This window comes from Sorex fumeus, unplaced genomic scaffold (genome assembly GCF_029834395.1).
Source record: "Sorex fumeus unplaced genomic scaffold, SorFum_2.1 ptg000034l, whole genome shotgun sequence".
NCBI classification, from domain to species: Eukaryota; Metazoa; Chordata; class Mammalia; order Eulipotyphla; family Soricidae; genus Sorex; species Sorex fumeus.
The window spans coordinates 45502009-45514104 of record NW_026606091.1 but is presented as its reverse complement, the minus strand read 5'-3'; the positions used below and the strand labels follow the sequence as shown (position 1 = coordinate 45514104).

Here is a 12096-nt window from a genome sequence, read left to right as displayed (position 1 = left end):
TGAGCCAACATTTTTTTCTTTCTGAAACTTCAGTCTAAGAAAACTGAATGCCAAAAACAAATGAGATTTGCTAAATATGATTAGAATCTAGATATTATGTGATACTTTTGTTATGGTTTTACTTTTTGTTTCCAGTTAATGGTTTTATCATAAAATTTTGTAACTAAAAATCCCTGCCACAGTACTACTTTAAATAGAGGTTAATAGCAGATTCAGTGAAATAAGCTGAACTATAATATTTATATGAGTTTTTATTTCACAATTTCAAAATGGTATTTACTGTTTCAATTATGTATTTTAACTGTTATAATAAGTATGGATGTATTAATTTAATATGCATGTTGAAAATATAGCTAGTGAAAATTAACTAAATTTAGTAGAATTATTACTTCTCTCACTTATTTTATCATTTAAAATTTTTTGTTGAGGTCACATTGGTTTACAAGAATACAAATAGTGAGGCAGGCATGGAGTGGGGGGATGATGGAGGGAACTGGGGACACTGGTCCTAGGAAATGTACACTGGTGGAGGGATGGGTATATTTCAGTCATACAGGTATACTGTATGACTGAAATCCAATCATGGACATGAACCCTTTGTAAGGGTACATCTCACAGTGATTCAATTAAAAAGTTTCAAAAAAAAGAATACAAATAGTCTTTAATCATTATTAGAATTAGAATTATCAATCCTTGCCATTGTATATCTTGTAATCTAACTTTGTTTTTGTAATCTATCTTTGGATATATACACATATACTGATGCACTAAGTATACTATGATTGAGTTAATGTAATAAAATGTGGTGGAGTCATTGACATAGATTTATATTCTCTGAAAAACTTTATAATTCAAGAATCTTTTAAAGGGAAGATGAACTTTCTTCTAAATTTTGAATAACTGGCAAACGTGGAGGTAGATATATTGGCAAATGAGAAAGAGCTGATAAGAATTTCCAGGTATAGGGCCAGGTAAATGACACAAAGGGCTGGAGTGCATGCTTTTGCATGTAGGAACCTCTCGTTTGATCCCTGGCACCATATGATCCCCTGGTGCCACATAGTCACCAGAGCATCATTCAAAGGGGATCCTGAGCACTACTGGATTATCATCCCCCCATTTTTTTCTGGTATAACAAACACAAGAGTGTGGTCTACATTTTCCAAATAAACTGGCATATTGGGAATATAGTGTAGGAGGCAGATTGGGAAGTGGGCAGTAGACTGCATTGTGATAAGACTGGAAATATTATTTAGGACTGTAGTTAAAAATTTAGGTTTCAAAATGGGACAATCTTTAAGAAGCTTCTGCACCTCAAAAGATATAGTGACCATAATACAAAGACAGTCTACAGAATGGGAAAGGATATTCACCCAATACCCATCGGATAATGGGTTGATATCAAGGATATACAAAGCACTGGTTGAATTCCACAAGAAGAAAACATCCAACCCCATCAGAAAATGGGGTAATGAAATGAACAGAAACTTTCTCAAAGAAGAAATCCAAATGGCTAAAAGGTATATGAGAAAATGCTTTACATCACTAATCATCAGGGAGATGCAGATCAAAACAACAATGAGATATCACCTCACACCACAGAGACTGGCCCACATCCAAAAGAACAGAGGCAACCGGTGTTGGTGTGGATGTGGCGAGAAAGGGACTCTCCTTCACTGCTGGTGGGAATGCCGACTGGTTCAGCCCTTTGGGAAAACAGTATGGACGATTCTCAAAATATTAGAAACCGAGCTCCCATTTGATCCAGCAATACCACTCCTGGGAATATATCCTGGAGAGGAAAAGAAAGTATAGCTGAAATGACATCTGCACTTCTATGTTTATTGTTGCACTGTTCACAATAGCCAAAATCTGGAACAAACCCGAGTGCCCGAGAACAGATGACTGGTTAAAGAAACTTTGGTACATCTATGCAATGGAGTACTATGCAGCTGTTAGAAAAGACAAAGTCATGAAATTTACATACAAGTGGTACTACATGGAAAGTATCATGCTAAGTGAAATGAGTCAGAAAGAGAGGGACAGACATAGAAAGATTTTATTCATCTGGGGAATATAAAGTAGCAAAATAGGAGACGAACATCCAAGAATAGTCGAGATAAGTACCAGGAGGTTCACCCCATGGCTTGAAGGCCAGCCGCACATGCTAGGGGAAAGGGAAGCTCAGACAGAGAAGGGAACACCAAGTAAAGGGTGTTGGGAGGATCCTCCCAGGATGGGAGAAGCATGCTGAAAGTAGACTATAGACAAAACATGATTGGCACTCAATGCCTTTTTTGGTAGCACATGCTTTTCCTTCAGTCCTTGGCACTGCACTGCATAGTCCCCCAACACCACCATGGATAATTCTGGAGGCCCATAAGCACTGCCAGATATGGCCATCATGATTCCTAAGCATCACTGGGGTTCCTTGTGTGGTCTCTGGTACTGCAGGGTCCAAGCAGTGCAGTATCCTCGGGTCCTCGCATCAAACCTTTGAGCCCAGTTGGCCAAGTGCCACTGACAGTGGTCCTGACTTGCCCCGTCTCCAATCAAAAACCTGATTGGATCACTATTTCATAATAACTCTTATGATACATTGGGCATTGAATATAAAATAACAACTTAAGCTAGAGGTGCTTTAAGCAATGCTTGTTTTCTGACAATTCACAGAAGTACCTGAACCAAGGGTGAGACATACGGCTGTGAGGTGGACAGATGGAATGTACAGCTCTGGATGGATACCAAGGGTGACAGACCAGAAAGAAAGCATTGTAGATTGCCTCTGTGTTTCAAACCAATAAAATAGTTGGTTCATGATGCTAGATTTAATGTATCTTGAAAGCAAGAGAATGAGACCCTTATTGGCACCTACTGAGAATATGTGGAGTGTGAGAGGTGTATGGTACACTCAGGTTGAGGTGTCCACTGGGCAACAGGAAGGCCATATTGGGAATCTGAGTCTAATTTGGAAGTATTTAGAACTCATTAATGTGTGAGACTCAGCGTTTTGATTCTTATGACATTCCTCAGGTAAAGAATAGAAGGAGGAAAGAGAAAACTGTAAATGATATAAATGTGACATAGAAATAAAATAATATAAAATAAAATTTGACTCTTCTGGTTAATCATATAACCAGAAGAGTCAAATTTTATTTATCTATATATATACATATATATGTGTGTTTACATATTATGTGCTGCCAATTGGTCATACAAACATGCACACATGAATATGATTGCATACTTACTGTACATTCACGCAATGCACTCTGATATAATAAAATCATTGTTACTTAGTGCCCACTTTATTATCATTATTATTATTTTACCATTTTCCTTGTTCATATGTTCAGGTGGTTTAGTTGCAGTGCACTGGAGGCCATACTTGTGATGTTCTCACCCCCATACAAACTCATTTCTTCAGTTACATTAACATCCTTTCAAATATTTAATAGGCACATGTACTGGGGGCTTCTACACTGAACAAAATAGGTAGCATGTCAGTGATTGCAGAAGACTCACCCTGGGCTTTTGTTTAGGGCAGGGTTCATCCTAAACCTTTATTTCCTTTTTATTTGTTTGCTTGGCTTTGGTGCCATACCCAGCTGTGCTCGGGGCTTACTCTTGACTCTATCTCAGGGATCATTCCTGGCAGTGCTTCAGGTACCATATCAAATGCCAGTGATTGAACCTGGGTCAACCACGTGCAAGGCAAGCACCCTATTTGCTGTGCTGTCTCTCCATCTGCGTGAGTCTTTGTTTTCTAACCCAGTGTGTGATTTATTTTTAACTCTCTTCATCAATTACTAAAGTAGATTACTAGTTTGTTTTAATAACGGTAGTAAAGAGTAGTAAATACTATAGCCATGTAACCCAACTCTCATTTTATCTAACACTTATTTATTCATTATTTATTGTTTGTTAAAAATACTGTGACAGGGTCTGGAGAGATGGTGAAGTGGGTACGGTGCTTGTCTTGCCCCTGGATAACTCCAGTTTGAACCCAGTATTACAAATGGTACATTCAGCACAGCCAGGATTGATCCCTGTGCACAGATCCAGGAGTAAGCCCAACCACAGCTGTTATGACCCCCAAACAAAACAAAACAAAACAAAACCCACCACTAGGACAGATTGTGGCTGCTCATTCATGGACAAGGATAAAACTCTTCTATCTTCTTTGAAAACTATTCTGATATATAAAATAAAGGTAGAATATATGGCACAGAGAAAGCACAAGAACTTGTGATTCAAAATAGAACTGAGTCCTAGAAAGCATTTGTTATGCGTACTTCACAGAAGTTAATAAAACACCGAACTGGAAATGAGAAATAACAGGGTAAACTACAAACTGAAGTGAAAATAAAGTGGGCTGAGCAGCTGTAAGAGAGAGAACCTTGTAAAATAAAGAGCTATTGTTAACAAGGGACACAGAGTGAGATGCCAGGATTAATTCTTAATTAGGAATTGAAGGAAAGAGAACAACACTGCATAGAACCCAAACAGTGATATGGATCGGGGGGTGGGGGGGCGGAATACTGGAAATATTTTCACCAAATTCAGCTGGAAGGGGGATAAGATAAAAATGAAAAGAGAATAGAATTTAGGAAACACAGAAAGTTATGAACCAACAAACTACTTATTGTCCTAGAATTAGTATTCAAAAATATAAAGCAGTGAACTTAAAGTATTCAAATTGAACATATTCACTAAATCAAGTTTGGTAAATATGTTAGAACATGAAGAATGGAGGAAATATTTTTAATTGCTTATGATATCATTTGCACGCAACATTTCCTAACCAGGAAAAAAAAACAATATATGTGGAAATAAGTTGAAACATGTAATTTACTAGCTTGATGCTCCCTGAGAATGACACATATATTCACAACAGGAATTTGTTCATCAAATCTCATTCTTTAAAAGATGATTTATGAGTGTCTATTGTTTTTTATTCATAATCAAGGGAAGCTGCCATGGGTAAGTGCACATGTAATTTAATGAATGGAGCTCAAGGACAAATATTGTCCCCACATAAGATTTATTGTGACCTCTTCTTTTCTTTTAAGATCACTTTTCAAAACAGTTCTCTTATGGCCTTACTAGGGGAGGGGGGTTGCCTTCTTGTGTAATGGTGATGGATCTCAGCTTTTAGAACAGTGTTGCACAATACTGCATTTTTATCATTCTAATGACTATTGCTGGACAAGGGAATCTTGCTTCCCGGCCAGATATTTATACAAGCTAATCAGAAGCTTGATATGATACAGATGCTGATAACCTTTCGCCATAAGAAGTCTATGTTGAGTCTTGCTTTGACAGCAGAGCCCTGGTCTCATTCAGTATTCTAGAACAACAAATTCTATTTCTTAAATGCCATAGGAGGACAGCAGATGATGTAAATTCTTTCAGAACATTAAAATGAACCAAGTGCTGGGCCTCTATCACATTCCCTAAAATGTTACCCCAGATCTTTTTATATCTTAGATCTATGGGATGAAAAATATTTTGATTGAGTCATGTTCTCATTTAAGTACAATGAAGTGAAAGGATTAAAGAAACACAGGAGTAAATAATTTTCAGTAAGTCTGTTACTCTTCTGTCTTTAAAGTGCATTCCAAGCCCAGTTGCTGTTTAATTCTTTGCTTGGACTACTAATCCTGCTGTTCTTACTATTTTAAGCTTAATATTTTGTCTTGCAACAGATGAAATGTTTCCTGTAAATGTTCATCTGTTCACTGAAAGCAGAAAAAGAGCAATAAAATCACTGCTTAAAGATGTGTTTTGTGTGTATTGAGTAGAGCAGCAGGGTATCTCTGCCAGTTCATAACCTGAATATTAAAGGAGTGAAATTGATATGCTGCTAAAGTTAATAGGATGTTATTTGCATTTCGGGGGGGGGAGTAAATCACAAAAATAAACTTTTTGGTACAAAACTGTACAAAATGCATTCTCCACATGCCTGCACAATATTCTCCACATTCCTACTCCTCACTCAAGACCGAGTCACTCAAGTGATTTTTCCTTTATCTACTCCACTCATTCTTTAATTCACTCATTGAATAAATATTTATGAACACATCCTCTCTGTCAAGAACTGTCAAGAATGCATTACTGAAAAAAAAACCTGTTACTTCTTTTGCCCCTCTGTCCTTTCTGTGATAGTTTTCTCTCTCATTTTTTAAACTATTTCTTTCTTATCATTAACTTCCACGGTCTTGCTGAAGACAGAGTAACCCAAACAAAAGTTTAGGGAAGTATCTATGACGGTTGGCTTGTCATTTCAAAGTGGAATGACTCAGAAACATTTGTCACTTAAAGAGAAGGCAGAAAGCCAGGTGTCACATCTTTCTGAGTTATTCTACTTTGAAATCACATGCTAACCTTCATAGATACTGCCTTAAACTATTTGGTTTACTCTGCCTTCAGCAAGGCCACAGAAGTTAATGATAAGAAAGGAACAGAAAAAAAAGACAGGATGTTGTAAGCTCAAGCTAGATATTACTTGTGCTAAGCCTGAAATTGATGATGTCTATATGAAGCCCTGCCTCTTTTTAGTGGAATGGTTTGATTTGGGGAAGTTTATGTCAGGGTTTTAGCAGGAATTATTATTTCTGTTGGGTTTGGTCCTTTATTTTCTATTAAACAACAACAACAACAAAAACCAAAACCAGTGTATCTTAGGGCTAGATTAGTAAGAATGGGATTTTTGGATTAAATGATTTTAATAAAGAATCTGATAAGCTCTAAATGTCAATTGAATTTTTCAAGGTTAAAAAAAGAAATTTTCAAGGTTACCACGAACATTTTGAAAGGGGTAAAATGGGCTATATTTTCCTTCCCAGATGGAAAAAATATATAATAAAGATATAATAGGCAGGGGGGGATGGTGCCGCCAGCAGGTCAATCTGTACCTGTAAGGCGAGTGCATCAGCAGTCTGATGGCGCCTTCAGACTTCCAGATACCCCAAAATTGCTGCTGTGCCTTTGGCCAGATCCCAAAAACTTGGGGCAAAGTTTACCAAGAAAGTAAACGGCCAAAAGTTAGGTATGTGGGAAACACATCCACAAACCACCTCCGGCTCAGCTGTATAATTGGAGGCATGGCCTCTCTGGTTCCTGATCGAACTGCTTAACGGCCATGATCCCAGAGACTCAGAAACAAATCTCGAAAACCAGCGGCTTTTGGCAGAAATGCATCTGGTCCCTGCAGTAGGTTACCGGTGCTGGGCCAACTCAGATGGGAATAGGTTTCGTGCCTTGGCCTGTTCCCCCTGGCACCCCGGTGGCCGCCATCCTCCAGAGGCCACTGGACAGTCAGGTTTGGGCCCGCAGTGACGAGACACACAGGGCCTCACGGGATGGAGGTGGAGCCGGTCCTGTCCTCCCCACCCCAACGAGACCCCAAGTCATTGCCCACAAACGGTCTCTCTGGCTGCTGATCAAGCTGCTTAACAGCCATGTTCTCAGAGACTCAGAAACAAATCCAAAACCCAGTGACTTTTGGCAGAAATGCGTCGAACCCCACAGTAGGTTACTGTTGCCGGACCAGCCCAGGGGGGAAAGGATGTTGTCACTCTGCCTGCTCTCTCTTGGTGGCTTGGTGACCATCATCCTCCAGAGGCCATTGGACAGTTAGATTTGGGCCTACAGTGACGAGACACGCAGGGCCTCATGGGATGGGAGTGGAGCCGGTCCTGTCCTCCCCACCCCAATAAGATCCCAAGTCATTGCCCACGAACGGCCTCTCTGGCTCCTGATCAAGCTGCTTAACGGCCATGATCCCAGAGACTCAGAAACAAATCTCAAAATCCAGTGGCTATTGGCAGAAATGTGTCTGGACCCCACAGTAGGTTACTGTCTCCGGGCCACCCCAGTGGGGAAAGGGTGCTGTCCCTCCGCCTGCTTCCCTTTGGTGGCTTGGTGGGTGCCATCCTCTAGAGGCCACTGGACAGTCAGGCTTGGGCCCGCAGTGACGAAACTTGTTGGGCCTCATGGGATGGGGGTGGAGCCGGATCTGTCCTCTCCACCCCAACGAGACCCCAAGTCATCACTCACAAATGGCCTTTCTGGCTCCTGATCAAGCTGCTTAATGGCCATGATCCCAGAGACTCAGGAATAAACCTTGGAACCCAGTAGGTTTTGGCAGAAATCCCTCCAAATTTAAGTGTTACAATTTTGGAATTTCAAAATCACATGGCCACTACTGCAGCCACGTGACATCATATGTTATTCATAACCAACAATAGAAAACAAATTGTCTACTGTTGCCTTTTCAGCAGATCTGGGTGTTGGGGTAAAATCTCAAATAATAATGGTGGGTCTGGTATCAAAGTATTGAATGTGATCAAAGTAGAGAGAGAGTAATGTGGAAATCATCTGCCCCACAGGTAGGGGGAGGATGTGGGATAGGGATATACAGGGGTTGTTGGGGGTGGAGAATGGGCACTGGTGAATGTATAGGTGTTTCATTGTATGACCGAGACTTAGACCTGAAAGCTTTGTAACTGCTCTCATGGTGATTCAATAAATAAAATTATAAAAAAATTTTTAAAAAAGTAAGGTGGAGTTCATGCACAATTTAATCAGCTAACCAGTGGCTGAATAAATAGCAGTACTCCTACATTAGAAAATAACAAAAAAAGATATATAATAGGCAAATAAGTTTGGTAATGACCAAGAAGGGACATGTAAATCAATAAAGCAGGAGAGATTGTAATTAGGGAAAGAATCACTAAATTATTTTTGGAAATTTTCTGACAAATTTGGACAAAAAATTAGGGTAGTCTCTATCTCACATAGTGACAAAATACTGATTTAATAATTTAAAGTATGAAGCAGTATACAAAAGTACAGGATAAGTACGGATAATGTTTTAATAGGCTTGGATGGGAAACACTACAATATGCAAAACCTAGGCAATTAAGGACAACTCCAAGTTTCTTGGCTCGAGTACTAGGAAGATATATGATAAAGGCTGTGATAAAGGCTGGTACTCTATGAAAGACATTTACTGAATATGTTCTATATACTAGGCACTATTGTGGATTTAGGAATTGAGAAATTGACAAAATAAGATACTTGCTTTCCGGAAAGTTCCATGTTCAAACTAAGTTACTGTTTGAAGTTGTCCTTGTCGCTCACATCCGAATGTCTCTGAACTGTGTTGTATAGAGTTATTCCATTCCTGGTGTTCAGTTGAGTCTTTGCATCTCCCTCTAAGTAAGGCAGGGAAGGTACGGTTCCACAGTATATTTTCTATATGTTTCTAAGGTGGGCAGGAGTGATAGCACAGCGGTAGGGCATTTGCCTTGTACGCAGCCAGCCCGGCAGAGCCGATTCGATTCCTCCACCCCTCTCAGACAGCTTGGCAAGCTACTGAGAATATCTCACCCACACAGCAAAGCCTGGCAAGCTACCTGTGACGTATTTGATAGGCCAAACATAGTAACAACAAGTTTCACAATGGAGACATTACTGGGCCCGCTCGAGCAAAATCAATGAATAATGTGAGGACAGTGACAGTGACAGTTTCTAAGGTGCTATAAGAGTCCATCCAGAAGGCAAACTATGTATGTAAAAGAATGGTTCATGATTTGACTATTAGAAATGTTTAAGTAATCATTTTTCTAATATTAAGTGTGATTTCTATTTTTAAGTTCCAGTCCACCTAATGATAGAAAGCCCCATCTAGTTACTTATTAGCGAACATAAAATAAAAAATTCTCGAGTGCTTCATGTTCAAAAACTGAGTCACAATCTGGATTCTTTCCCTTTGCCTTTCCTCCCTATAGTTGAGTCTAAGCCCTGGGAGTTCTGTAATGTTACAGAAATGGAGGGAATAGTCTACCCTTCACTTCCAATGTGTGTATGATTCTGACCTCTGAAATTGTTTGTCTGTGGTCACGATGGTGATGACTGGTCATCTTGTATGTAGGGTCATTGCTCATTGTTCCTCCTGCTGTCTCTTTCCCCTGATGCTTCTGGGATTTCTTCCTTTCAGTATTGACTAAAAAAGGGACATCTCTCTTTCTGACTTTTTACTTCCACTTTTGCACCCATAACATGGCACCAACCCTCTCCTAAACCTCTCTGGGATATACATTGGTTCTTCTTTGTTCAATATGCACAGAGTTGTTCTCTGCTGTTTCATTTTATTATGACTAAGGAAACTTCCATGGAACATGTCAACATTCAAGTATCCATCTGAAAAGAGGACCCATAAATCACTCTGCCTAATCACCTCTGTGACTGGTTTGCAAGATACAGATCCTCAGAGCAACATCTAAAATGTCTAATTCTTCCTCAATGTTGTATCTTTTTTTCCTCAGAGACTCTTGTCTGGAGTGAGGAAATATCTCATAACCGAGTATTCATCCCTGCCTTCCTGTCATTCAAGAAGGCAGCTTTTTAAACTCCAGGAGACAAGAATTTGACACTGTTGAGACAACCCTTGTATGAGTATTTGGGGAATGTTGCTATTAATATCTCAGTATCGCACATGTTATTCTACTACATAAACCTGCCCTCTGTGCTTGTCTTTGGTTTAGGATCTTTATTACCATTTCGCTTTATTTCACTTGGCTTTTGAGAAGGAGAAGTCGTGAAGTGTTTGAATACCTTTTAATGCTGACTTTCCAGATATTTTCCTGAGTCTATTTAATTTAATTCTCTCTCTCTCCCTCTCTCTCTCTTGCTGCCTCCCATGTGTGTGTGTGAGTGTGTGTGTGTGTGTGTGAGAGAGAGAGAGAGAGAGAGAGAGAGAGAGAGAGAGAGATATTCATACCTACTGATTCTCAGGGGTTATTCCTAGATCTGTAGTCATGACCCCTGGCAGTGCTTGGGAAACCATACAGGATCTTGGTGATTGAGCTGGGGTCAGCAGGATGCAAGGCAAGTGCCTTAAATATTGTATTATTTCTCCAGCCCCGGTTAATTTACCTTAAATTCAGATTTAACAGCTTCATTTTGAGCTTTGAAGCACTGAACTTGATAAGAATTTTTAAATAATAACCAATACCTACTGATTAAATGCTAATGAAGAATACTTTCTCTAGACACAAATCAGAATTTGAGGGAATCTGGAACTTATTACAGATTGTTCGCTAAACTGAATTGAAAATTTTTATTTTTAAAATTATACTGTCTTCTTTTAAAACATTACAAAATGTAAGATATTATTACCAGTCTTTTAGACTACCTTTTGAATGTAGTATTGCCTAATAGTAAATTCCTTATTAGAACTTGGAACAAAATAAGCCCTTTCTCTGTTTTGCCTCCCAATCTACTTCTCATGAAAGACAGCAACAATAAACTTTACTACAAGACAAGATCCATTACAGAATTTTTTGTCCTCTACAGTTGGATATTACAAAATGTCAATGACAATAAATAGATGCCTTTGATTTTCCCCCCCTGGGGCTGGAGAGATAGTACAGCGGGTAGGGCGCATGCCTTGCACATGGCTGACCTGAGTTTGATCCCTGGCATCTCATAGGGTTCCACGTGCACTGCCAGGAGTGATTTCTGAGTGTGGAGTCAGGAATAACCCTAAACATCACTTAAGCTGGGTGTATCTCCTAGGCCACATGACCCCTAGGCCGGGTGTGGCTCAAAAACCCAAAAGAAAAATTTTTCCTTCTATCGATAGACAAGGAATAAATAAAACATAATTTATTTGTCCTAAAGTAATAAATTCAAAATTAAGTGAATAATAAATTGGCATAATAAAATGCTAAATTAAGTGAATCACTTTTCTTTTATGAAGAAAGGATACAACCAAAATCAGTTTGAGCGTGTGATGTTACTGGGTGGTCCATAAAAGATGAAGTACTAAATCAGTTTTATGATTCTGGAGGAACAGTGGAAAAATAAATATAGGAAGAAGGTTGGCTGTTGCAAACTCAAGAAAAGACATATTCTACTCTATTTTCTGATGGATTTGCAAGTTGATATATGAGACAGATTCATTTTTTTAAATCCTGAAAAATCAAAAAATAATAAATGAAAATGTTAATAAAAGTATATTCCATAAACATTTGCTACTCTTCCCCAGCCAGCTTCATGATCGTGTTCCTACTTTTTGAAGTTTAT

The 12096-nt window shown here is 39.1% G+C and overlaps 1 protein-coding gene across 1 annotated transcript in view; it reads left to right on the top strand.

The window, feature by feature from the left end:
* Positions 1 to 12096, top strand: part of SVEP1 (sushi, von Willebrand factor type A, EGF and pentraxin domain containing 1) — a 226694-nt gene that overhangs the window by 19438 nt on the left and 195160 nt on the right. The window lies entirely within an intron of this gene.